Genomic DNA, 12,122 nt, shown 5'->3' with positions numbered 1-12,122 from the left:
GACCAGTTCGGAAAGCCAGGCGCGAGAGGTTCAAGAACTCAAGGCACAGGTGGCGCGGATTTCGGAGATTGTCCAAGAGCAAGTGGAACAACGACTCGGAGCGACGATCACCGCCATTGTGCCTACCTTGATCTTTGGGTTGAGTGCGTGGATTGCGGGCGGCCAACAGGGGCCGCCCCCGATTCCTAGCTTCACGGCCAGCAACTCGCATAATGCGATGGCGGGGCCATTGGTGCCTCCGGCGGAGGCGGCATTGGTGTCTCCGACGCCGGCACGGGAGCTTAATGCACCCGGGTGTACGCCGGCCGGCACCTCTGCAGCAAGCGGCCCCTCCGTCAACTGCACGCCCGTCGGTTGTGGTGCCTCGACATTAGCCGAGCTCGATGCCATCATCACGGTAACTAATTAAGCCTCTCTCGGCCGAGGACTTCATCTCCTTGCCTTTGACTGGGCATCCCTGACGCCCTACATATTTTCGCAGGGCGCCGCCGACGTTCCGTGCACTCTCCTCCACTTTGTGAACAACGAGTTGGTCGATGTCGCCAAGGGCAAAATTGTTCAACCGGGCAACCCCTTGTTCCACGGTACCCAGATGCCACCCAACTTGTTTAGGGTTCAACTGGTTCGGGTGCTGCCAGGCTGCGATGAGTTGTTACCTCCGATTCGACCCGTCAGGGCCGACGATGATGACGTGATGACCCTCAGCGCCTGCCTGAGCTGGCCCCTGCTTTGGCCGAAGAGCCAGATTCGTTTGGGGGCGGGGGACACCACCCCAAAGACAACACCGCCAGTCGTGCCGGCGCCAAGTCGGCCCCATGGCAAGACCGCCGCAACGGTGCCGGACATCCCTATGCCACTGGATCCAAACATGCATATGGCACAGGATCAGAACGACGATGACGACGACGACGATACATTTGGCAACGTCGATCAGTACTTTGCCGATCATGGGTACGATGGCGACTTCATGGGGCCTCCTTCTCAAGAACCCAACCCAACAAAAGACGTGTGCGATCTAGCTGGTACCGCGGAGAAGCCAAGTTGCAATAGGCGTCGTCTGGCGTTCAGCTCTCAGGAGACGCCTCCAGCTGCCGACTTCACCGAGCCTCAGATAGGCGAGGTGCGAAATATTATCAGCCCCAACACACTCAAGAAGGCGGTTTGTGAGCAGAACTCGGTCCCATTACAGGAGAAGAAGAAGGCACGCAAAAGAAAGACTAAGAAGGGTGCGAGCCAGCCGGCACCGAGTACGATCCGTGCTCAGGACGGGCCACCTTCACCGCAGGATATCTCGAGGAGGGTGCATGTGGCGGGTAGGGCGATGCTACCGACAAATATGCTCAATGCTGCAACCGGTGCTATGCAGAGTCTGCATGACAGTGTTCTTTCTTTGGAGAAGCGGCGTCTCGGAGAGAAGGATGTGGCATACCCGGTTTTCGCGGCCAAGGTGCCAGAGGGCAAGGGCTTTGTGGATAACTCCATCGGCGTACGATCGTCCTGCGTTTTGATGACATCCATGCTATGTTGAACCTTCATCCGCTGCACTACACCTTCGTTCGGCTATTTTTGCTGAGTATGGAGATGCGGATCATTCGCGACAAGACCCCGGACATCGTGATAGTCGACCCCTTCTACATGCGTGCCAAGATCTTGGGCAGCGCTGGGGACCGGCAAGTCGCGAGTTCTTACCTCGAAGGCGTCATTCTGGCAAACCAAGATAAGGATAACTTCCTCGTGCCTTACTTTCCCGAGTAAGTCCTCCCCTCAATCGGCCCGTAACATATGAATTCTTACATTTCGATCGTTTTTCTTTTAACATTCCGTGTTTTCTGCAGTGACACACATTGCACGCTCATCCTCCTAAGCCCCAAATATTCCATGGCCACGTATTTCGACCCGGATCGTCAGTCGAACGTAGACTACACAAATGTCAAGAAGGTTCTTGATGATGTTCTCCCCAGCTACGCCAAATCTGGAGGCACCTTCACCAAGCCTATTCGTAAGTATGGCAAGCACGTGTTCTCCCACAATACGACGTTCTGCTGCGTCAAGCAGCCGCCTGGCGGTCAGAAGGGTGCCTACTACGCCATCCATCACATGCGGGCGATCGTACGGGACCATCATCAACTTCTGCTACCGAGTAAACTCAAAGATTGGGCAAAGAGCATGTCGGCAATCCAGGACGCGGACCTCCGACAAGAATTCTTTCGCATCCAGTCGGAGTTTGCGGAAATCATCCATCAAGATGTCCTTCGTACCTCGGGGCAGTTCTACCTCAACAATCAACCGTCCAACAGTGACATCGACACAATGCTACAAATGCAGGCTGACAACGACCGTTATTTCATGACTCCCACGATAGACGGCGGCTTCATCCACGCTCCAGTCCCTTGAGTCGAGTCGAAAGCAGTGATGCTGTGTCTAGTTCTGAAACATCGATTGGCTCATGTTATAATTAAACTTTAATGAACTTGTAGTATGTCTCTTTGGTTTCGAGAGTCGTTCAACTTAGATGTAATCGATGCTATTAATGTCTTGCTTTTCTCTTCCGATCGTTCTGTTGCATACTTATATATTGCTTATGTATTGTCTGTGAATTGGTACTAACGTTTCGTTTGGCTAGTGCATAGCGATGCCGACGTATGTCGTGTACAAGGGTAAGGTTCCCGGAGTCTACGATGACTGGGAGGAGTGTCGGAGACAGGTTCACCGATTCAGCGGTAACAGTTACAAAGGTACACCACTAGGGCTGAGGCTGAATCTAGATACGCCCGCTATCTAGCGGGAGAGGGGAGGGAGCGTTGGAGGAACCGGATGAAGACGAGTTTCATCGTGATGATGCTCATCGTGATGACCGCAGCTCTCTTCTATGTGATGGTAGTTTAGATGATCGATATCGACTTGTAATGTGAAGACAAACTCGCTACTCGCGGTCTCGAGACTTCTAATATAATGTTCTATCTTTGTTCGGTCTTTTCAATTCGGAGACTAATATGATGAATTGTATTCGGAGACTAATATGATGAATTGTATTCAAAGACTATTCTTCTATTGTATTCGATGAATCTGTTGTTGATGTGTGCTGTCTATATTTTGTAAAATTATACATTTTGTAACCTGTGCAAAAAACAGAAAATAAAAAAAAACTAATATTCATACTAATGGCGCATCACATGACAGTGCGCCATTAGTATGACAAAGCATACTAATGGCGCATCACTGAACAGTGCGCCATTAGTATGCCGAGGTTACTAATGGCGCATCTTGTTGCTGTGCGCCATTAGTATGCCAGAGCACCTGGGTATACATGGCCCCTGGGAGGCAATACTAATGGCGCACTTATGTATACACTAATGGCGCATCAGTGGTGCGCCATTAGTATATCAGATACTAATGGCGCACCAGGGGGTGCGCCATTAGTAAAATATACTAATGACGTGGCACTAATGGCGCACCACTAATGCGCCATTAATGGCCAAATTAGGTGCGCCATTAGTAGGCCTTTTCCTAGTAGTGTGTATTAGACCCCTGCGCGCTTGGGATGTAGACTGGCGTGCTAGCCTCTTGGTTGAGCCTTGGTAGGGCTGCGACTGGTCTTTCGAGACCGGGCATGACCCAGGAAAGTGTGTGCGGCCAGAGTGATCGAGTGTGTTGGCTAATGCGGTGCACCCCTGCAGGGAAGATGATCTATTCGAATAGTCGTGTCCACGATAACATGACGACTTGGAGTTGTATTCCGACCTCTTACAAATATAACCGGATACTTAATAAACCCCCCCCCCTCAAGTGTTAGATACAACCCGGTGCTCGCTCTCTCACAGGGTGTCGTGGAGAGGATCGTCGGGTAGGATTAATGCTTCGCTGTTACTTGTTGCTATGCCAGCTATTCTTTTCTACTACTTCAAGATGGAGGCTGACAAAAGCATAACCTTCGATAGGACTAGCTTCTCCCCACTTCTCATTCTGGCCTTCTGCCGTTTAGTCCACAGATACTACCCCTTTATTGATAGCAATGCATATGTAGTATAGATCTGATGTAAGTCTTGCGAGTACTTTGAATGAATACTCATGGTTGCTTTTCTACCTTTTTCCCCTCTATACCCAGTTGCTGCGATCAGATGGTGGATCCTAGGAGCCATACGCCACCGACGACGACTACCACTACACCGGCGGAGCCTACTACTACGTGCAGACCGCCGACGACCAGAAGTAGTTTAGGAGGATCCCAGGCAGGAAGCCTGCGCCTCTTCGATCTGTATCCCTGTTTGTGCTAGCCATCTTATGGCACCTTGTTTAACTTTTATGTGTGCACTGAGATATTGTTGCTTCCGCTGACTCGTTTGTGTCGAGCTTTTGTATTCGAGCCCTCGAGGCCCCTGCCTTGTAATATGAAGTTTGTATTATTTTAATTTATGTCTAGAGTTGTGTTGTGATATTTTTCCATGGCTCCCTGATGTTGATCGTACACATTTGCGTGTATGATTGAATCGGGGCCGTCACACTTCACCCATCAGTCTAAGAGCTATGACTTATGAGAGCGATTTGCATTGTAACATAATGAAAAAAGGTTGTATTATATATGGGAGAATACATGTGATGCCCAAGTGTGAGCCTGAACACTTTTAGGCAATTTAATACGTACTATATTATATATGAGCAGTTTTACTGCTCACACAATCATAACATATTTGAATATTGTCAATCCTCAAGCATGCATCTCTCTCTCTCTCTCTTGCGTGCGCTCGTTCGAAATAAGATGATAAATCTGTTTTTTTCTCCTGCGAGGTTTTTCAGAGATGTGCGTGGTTATCGATGTTTTCTTTCATCTCAATCTGTTTTTAGTGGGTGTTTATTTGCAATCCGGATCGCCGCCGGTACAAGAAAACGGACCGTGTGCTACAGATTAAGTTTACACCCAAAATAATATTTAAAAATATTTAACAGGTAGAATGATATCTTATTTAGGTTGTACATATTTTTCTAATCAAATTTTCTATATAACATGTTAAATCGGAGTTACGGTTTAAAAGAGATGATTCAAAAGGCATTTGTTTTAGACGGACTACAGATTGATTAACCAAAAAATCTGAGTTTTTTTTGTTAAAACCTAAAATGCGATTTGTTGACTTAAATATGAACGGCGGGTTATAACTACCTCAAATGTCGGGTGGTTCTCTAAAGAAACTGAAAATGCAATTTGTTTGTGACTTAAGTTGAACCGCGGGTTAATTCACATAAAATGCAGTTTTTTATTTTAAAAAGGGGATGACGGACCCATAGAAATACTAGCCCCTTTATTTTTTATTTATTTTGAGGGGGGAAAGTATGCCGCTTTATTTAAAGAGAGTTTGGAATCTGGTCCGAAATTACATCTAAAATAAAATCTAGTGGCGAACCCACCCAAGTATCGCAGCGTTCCTCTCCTACGCTGACTCTAGCTAACATTTTTCTCAAATACGCATAGCATACGTATCACTCTATATAAGGGGGAAAAGGCAAAGAAAACCCTCCACAGGTACGGTTACAACTTACATCTAACATGCTACGCCATAACCATACTCCACTCCGCGCCACCCTAGTGAGCTAAACCATACAACCGACTACTCACTCATGCTCCACCTACTTAACCTACCAAAGAAACCGTGCACCCTACCCTTCATGAGCCCTACGTTCCACCAAGCTCTTTCTTCCTGCTCCACATGTCGCATGACCATGGCAACGCTCGGAGTGACACCATCGAAGACCGCAGCGTTTCAGTGCTTCCACAGTTGCCAAAGACCAAGCAGGATTATAGCCCTGGACGTCCTGATGTCAAGGCCTTGCTTGTCTCTACCTTGGTACCATGCGGAGAGCACCTCCGTCCCACTAGGAAACCATGCCGGCTCCTCCAGTGCATGGCATGTGTGCATCCAAACTTCCCTCAAGAAAACACACATTTGCAGTATATGGTTAATTGTTTCTTCCTCCTGGTTGCAGAATGGGCAAGAGTCCTGGTGCGGTAGCCCCCTCCTTGCTAGCCTGTCAGACGTGCAGCACCTGTTGCGAAGGGCCAAGCATGAGAACATCCGGCTGCAAAGGCGCCCTAGATTTCCACAAGAAGTCTGCCGTGGGAACGATCACACGACCTGCAAACTTGGCCGCGTACGCCGATCTTACTGAGAATACGCCACCCCTCTCCCAGGATCATGTAGCCACATCCGGGATGCCCTCTTATAGCTCAACGTCATTGATCCTAGTCCACAACCGAAGATACTCTCTAGTATTGTCAATTTGCAGGTCCGGCCCGATATCACTTGCCCATGCGTTGCCCTCAATGGCGTCGACCACCGCCCGAGCACGTCTCAGCCTAGGCGGCACAGCAGCGTAGACCGCCGGGGCCGGCTCCTGGATGCGGTACCCATCAAACCACCGATCCTCCCAGAAGAGTGTGCTGCGTCCGTTGCCTAGTTGCATCCGAGTCGCTGCCTTGAATAATTGCATGGATTCCTTCGGCACCGAGATCCTGAACTCCTGCCAACACCTGTCTTTGCCGGCTCGTTTCAACCATGGCCACCGCGCTTGCATGGCGATGTTCATCCACCTCAGGTCCGGGACTCCGAGACCACCAACCCATTTGGGCGCACACACCACTGTCCACGCTACTAAGCAGTTACCACCCCTTGCCTCCTTCTTCCCGCACCAAAGAAATCCATGTATGATCTTGTTGATGGCGTTTATAGTTTTCGCGGGCAATTCCATGGCCATCATTTCGTGTATAGGCATTGCATGAGGACCGAAAGAACGAGGAGAAGGCGTCCGCTTTTGGGCAAAGCTGAGGCCCGCCAAGCCGGTAGGCATGCTCCGAGCCGATCCACCAGATACTGCAGCTGCGAGGCCGACTGTTTCCGCAGTGATAGTGGCAAACCAAGGTACTGTCACGGAAAGCCTCCCACTGAGACTCTAGCTAACTTATGCGCGGCAATATTTCCATAACGACAAACCCAAGAGACCTTGAACTCTGCCAACGAGGTGAGACTCTCCTTGATCTCTTGTATCCAGGGTCCAACAACGGACATATTCTTATTTGTTTCGTTTATCATTTGCACGACCATCCTGCTGTCCAGCTCCACATGTGCTCACTGAACTTGTTGCTCGATGGCCAATTGAACAGCCCGCCTACACGCCAGGACCTCCACTGCTTTCGGATCAACAATATGTGGAAAGAACTAACAGCCTCTGGCTATGAATGCGCCATTGTGATCCCTCAAAACAGCTCCAGCACCACCTTTCTCCCTGTACCTTGAAACTGCTCCATCAACATTTATCTTGACCCATCCTTCATCTTGTGGCTCCCATCTCTGAAACATTTATCAAAACTGCACCATCTTTGTTTGTGTTGTGGTTCCCTCACCTTGTGCACCAAACTCCATTCTGCCATGTGCATCTTCACCGAGGTTACTATTTCATGTGGCTCCGCTATTTTCTTCCCATCCCTTGCCTCGTTTCCCCCTCAAAAAATTGGTTGTTTCAGTGGATACAGTTTTTTACTACCAGAAACCAAACATGCACCGAACACCGAACAACACTAGAAGTTTCCACCGAGCCAAACAGCCATATGCCGAATAAACATCCAAATCAGTTAAAATGGTTCGGTTTGGTTTGACAATGCCCACCCCTACTCTCACCCCCCTAGTCCCATGATACATACTCCCTGTTCCAGAATTGCTTGTCACAGAATTCCGTGACAAGTAATTCGGGACGGAGAGAGTACTATAGTTGGTAATTAGTATCAACAAACAGCCTCGCAAACCACAACTCTCTCAATAATTTTCCCTGACGCGGGCGGCCAGAAACCCTAGTTGTCGTCGCCAAAAGAGCGGATCCTTCGGGCGTTATCTTCTGGCAGCTTCCCTCCGTCAGCGACCTCTTAGTCGTCGATGGTAAGGGGGGTCGTTGGATCCCCGCGCGGATCATTTTAGATATAGGTTTTAGGGCCCAGGTAGTTTAAGTTTTTGGGTCGTTCGATGTTTTGGCTTCAACGGTGGCAACGGTGACGCGGAATAAAGAAGCACCTGATTCTTCCCCAATGAGGCGATCATCTCTATGATAGGTGATGGATGTGGAAGCTAGTCTGATCAAGCGGGGATGTCGTGCCGACGACGGCATCCTTATGGTGGACGTGTGTCTTCGGACTCTGCCGTTGCAACCACATCTACTCCGGTGCCGCCGGCGGAGATTGGGAGGTAGTCTAGGAGAGGATGCAGATTATGGTCTGCATCGACAGCATCTGAAACATGGAACATGTATTAGGTTCGTGGTTGATGGCTGACAAGTATACTACCGGTTATGAAACATTTTATAGGTGCAAAATGTATGAAACAGTGAATCGATCATTGTCAGATGTCTTGTCTTCCACGTTTATGGAACATGTGTATTTTCTGTTTGGGGTTTGCTAAAAGTCTGTCGACCGATTTTTACTCAAGTCTCAGTCGACCATACTGACAGTAAGATTTATTTGTTGACCGTTAAATTTGTTTGCTGCTTTAAGATATGTGCACTGTTACGTTTCGTGTCTACAACCCGGGTACGAAGTTTGGGATTGGCTGCTCTCTTCTTTGTTGTTTTTCCTATCGGGGCTGGGGGTCTGCGTGGGGGCTGGTGTGGTCGAGTGGTATTTTGTGATCTTTTTTATCCTACTTTTTCTGCCTCTTTTTTATCATTTTGTAAGTGTTTTTAAAGATCTTTTGTGGTATTTTTACCATTCTCCTTTTTTTTCTATTTTTATTTTTCTTTTAAAATATTTTTCTTTTCTTTTTTATTTATTTATCTTTTCTCTTTTTATTGATTTTTAACCTTTTTCTTCCATGCCCGCTAGTACGGGCAATTGTAAGTGTCGCCCTTGACTGTAATTTAATGGTCTTTTGTCGGGAGGAGGTCAGTTACATATTTGTCATTAGACGCACAACTGTGAGCACCGTCTTCCACTGCAACTACGTCTTCAACGCGTCCACTTAGTGGTGTTTTGTAGGAGGGTGCAGTTGCATGTCTGCCACTAGGCATGCAACTGTAAGTGTCATCCCTGACTGCAACTCTGTGGTGTCTTATCAGGGAAGTAGTTGCATGTCTGCCACTAGGCACGCAACTGCAAGTGTCGCCCCGGCTGCAACTGCATGCCTTCCAAGTGGTTGCAACTCAGTGGTGTTTTCTCGAGTGTAGGAGAGGCAAACTGCAAGTGTCACACATTAACTGCAACTGCATGTCTTCAACGCGTCTGCAATTCTGTATTGTTTTATCAGATGAGGGGTTAGTTGCATATTTGTCACTAGGCACGCAATTGTAATTGTCGCCCTCGAATGCAACTGCATGTCTTCCATGTGGTTCAAACTCAGTGGTGTTTTATGGGACGGAGGAAAGGAATTTGTATGTCCACACTATGCATGCAACTGCAAGTGTCGTCCCCGACTACAACTACATGTCTTCAACACGGTTACAGTTTTGTGGTGTTTAGTCAAGGGGATGGGGCAGTTGCATGTCTGTCATTAGGCATGCAACTACAAGTGTCGTCCCCGACTGCAACTGCGTGTCTTCAACACGGTTGCAACTTTGTGGTGTTTAGTCAAGGGGACGAGGGCAGTTGCATGTCTGTCACTAGGCATGCAACTGCAAGTGTCGTCCTCAACTGCAACTACATGTCTTCAATGCAGTTGCAACTCAGTGGTGTTTTGTCGGACGGAGAAGAGGCAATTGCATGTCCATCGCTAGGCACGCAATTTAAAGTGTCGCCTCCGAGTGCAACAACATGTCTTCCATGAGAAATGCAAGTACATTTCTATTATTAGTACTAGGTATGCAATTGCAAATGTCGCCCCTAGTTACAACTGCATATCTTTAAGGCGGCTGTAACTATGTGGTGTTTTATAGCGGAGAGGCAACTGCATGTCTTTTTTCTCTAATTGTATGCCAACCTTTTTGACGTGCAAGTATCCTCGGCAGCACTCGATTACATGTTCGTCATGTACATGCAACTACCCAATTACACACTGGTTGGCCACACGCAGCTACATCTCCGTGGCACTCAATTTTTTTTATTTCTTATTATGAAATACTTTTTTATAGTACAAGCTGTTTTTGAAAGAATGATAATAAAAACAAGAAAGAGCAAGATGGCACGAAGAGTAGCAATGGAATTAGAGCAACTCCAACGCGCCAACCCAAATGGACGCACACTTTGTTCATTTTTTATCCATTTGGGTCGGCCGCCCACTCATCGTCCGGTCTCTTTTTCGTTCAGGTTGGCTGTGCACCAACTCGCAGACCCATTTTCGTCCTTGCGGTCGGCTTGCCGTGGTTTTTCAAACATAACTCAAACAAAATACAAGCATTTTACATAGTTTCACAAGCACACAAATATAGCATAGTTCACAAGCCAAATAAATATATCATACTCCCTCCGTTCCTTTATATAACGTGTATTATTTCTAGAACGGTGACCAATGCACATAAATATAGCCAAGTTATGACAAAATTACCCTTACAAAATTTGTTGGTTAGTGACAAGTAAATTGGTTAGTCCATGAAAGTAAGAGATACAAGCAATCGACAAAGAGATTCTTTCTTTTGATTCAAGGAGATATACAAACAATCAGGAGAGAGATTTTTTTTTTCTAGAAGAGGGCTAATAAGGGAATTATGAGTAAGTAAAAGAAATGCACCTTACATTTTGGAATTTTATCAAAAAACAAACACACTTTATATAAAGGAATGGAGGGAGTATTTGGTTATGCTTGATTTTCACCTTCATTACCACTTTGAACATCACAACATCTTTTCTGTCCAAACTGAAAGTGAAAACCATGTTGCAGTTCTTCAACATCAGCAACAACTCGCAGCTCAAAGGTTGGGATCTCCCAAATAATCCTCGCTCGATCGCCAACCTCTGAGTCTATATTGCCAACAACGCTAGCATCACTAGGGCGCTCTTGTGTTTCCTCGACTACTCCGAAACGTTCACAGTCCTCGACACTCTCTACTTGGCGGACAACCTGCTCACCGGCGAGGTTCTCAAGCAGAACCCTCACTCGCTTGGATCTGAGCGGTAAATTGCTCCCGGACCGTTGGACTTCAGCGCAAAACTTCTGGAACACCAAGAACTACGACTTGGCCGGAACGGCTTCACCGGGTTGTTGCCTGACTTCAGCGGCCTATGGAGTCTCCGGGTGGTTAGTGTTGCGCATAACAACCTCGTCGGTGTTGTGCCAGCGTCCCTAGTCCGGCTCAGAGAGCTCACCGCCGCCACACTGAGGGACAATCTATTCCAAGGGTCTATTCTAGTATTTGCAGGATCGATGCAGACTGATGTGGCCGAGGCGTCCCTCTATGGGAGTTTCTGCCGTCCACAACCTGGGCCATGTGATAGTCGTGTCGAGTCCTTCATCACCATCGCCAGGGCACTTCACTACCCATGGATTCTTGCGATGAGCTGGAAGGGAAACCACCTCTGTGATGGGTGGCTCGACGTCTACTGTGACAAGAGCAGCTCCATCACCAGTGTCAACTTTTGCCGCTTTGGGCTCAAAGGCACTATCCACCCCGCTTTCGATGACTTCAAGTCTCTTGTGGTGCCGCTTCTTGCAGACAACAACATAAACAGCGTTGTATCGCGTTTTATCATAGGATTGCCGTCTCTTAGGGTCCTCGATGTCTCAAACATCTCTTTGGAGGGCACCATGCAACGATTCTAGAGCACCACGATGATCTGGGCTGAAGGCAAACTGAACCTCACCACCACAGGCACCACCTAGATGGGCATCTCGGGCTTCGATGTGGCCGGCGCAATGGTCATTGTTATTTTAGTGCTCTTGTGATGCTTAATTCAGGGCCAAGACTTAATTAGCTGCTGATTGTGATGCATACTCAGTGCTACCTTATCATTTAGGTATGAATTTCTTGTTGTATTATCCAGAAGTCTATAGGATAAAAAGGATCGATGAGTTGATGCAATTTTATGATATTAGCAGACAGGGCCATGAGAACCAGCAAAGACCTTAATGCAACTTCGTGTGGCAATAACCATATCCTTAACCCAAGCAATTTTGTGTGCAGGGAGTCAAAAATAAATATAGTTATTCATACTAACTTATATA

This window comes from Triticum dicoccoides, chromosome 4B (assembly GCF_002162155.2).
Source record: "Triticum dicoccoides isolate Atlit2015 ecotype Zavitan chromosome 4B, WEW_v2.0, whole genome shotgun sequence".
NCBI classification, from domain to species: Eukaryota; Viridiplantae; Streptophyta; class Magnoliopsida; order Poales; family Poaceae; genus Triticum; species Triticum dicoccoides.
Note: the sequence above shows the minus strand (reverse complement) of the source record.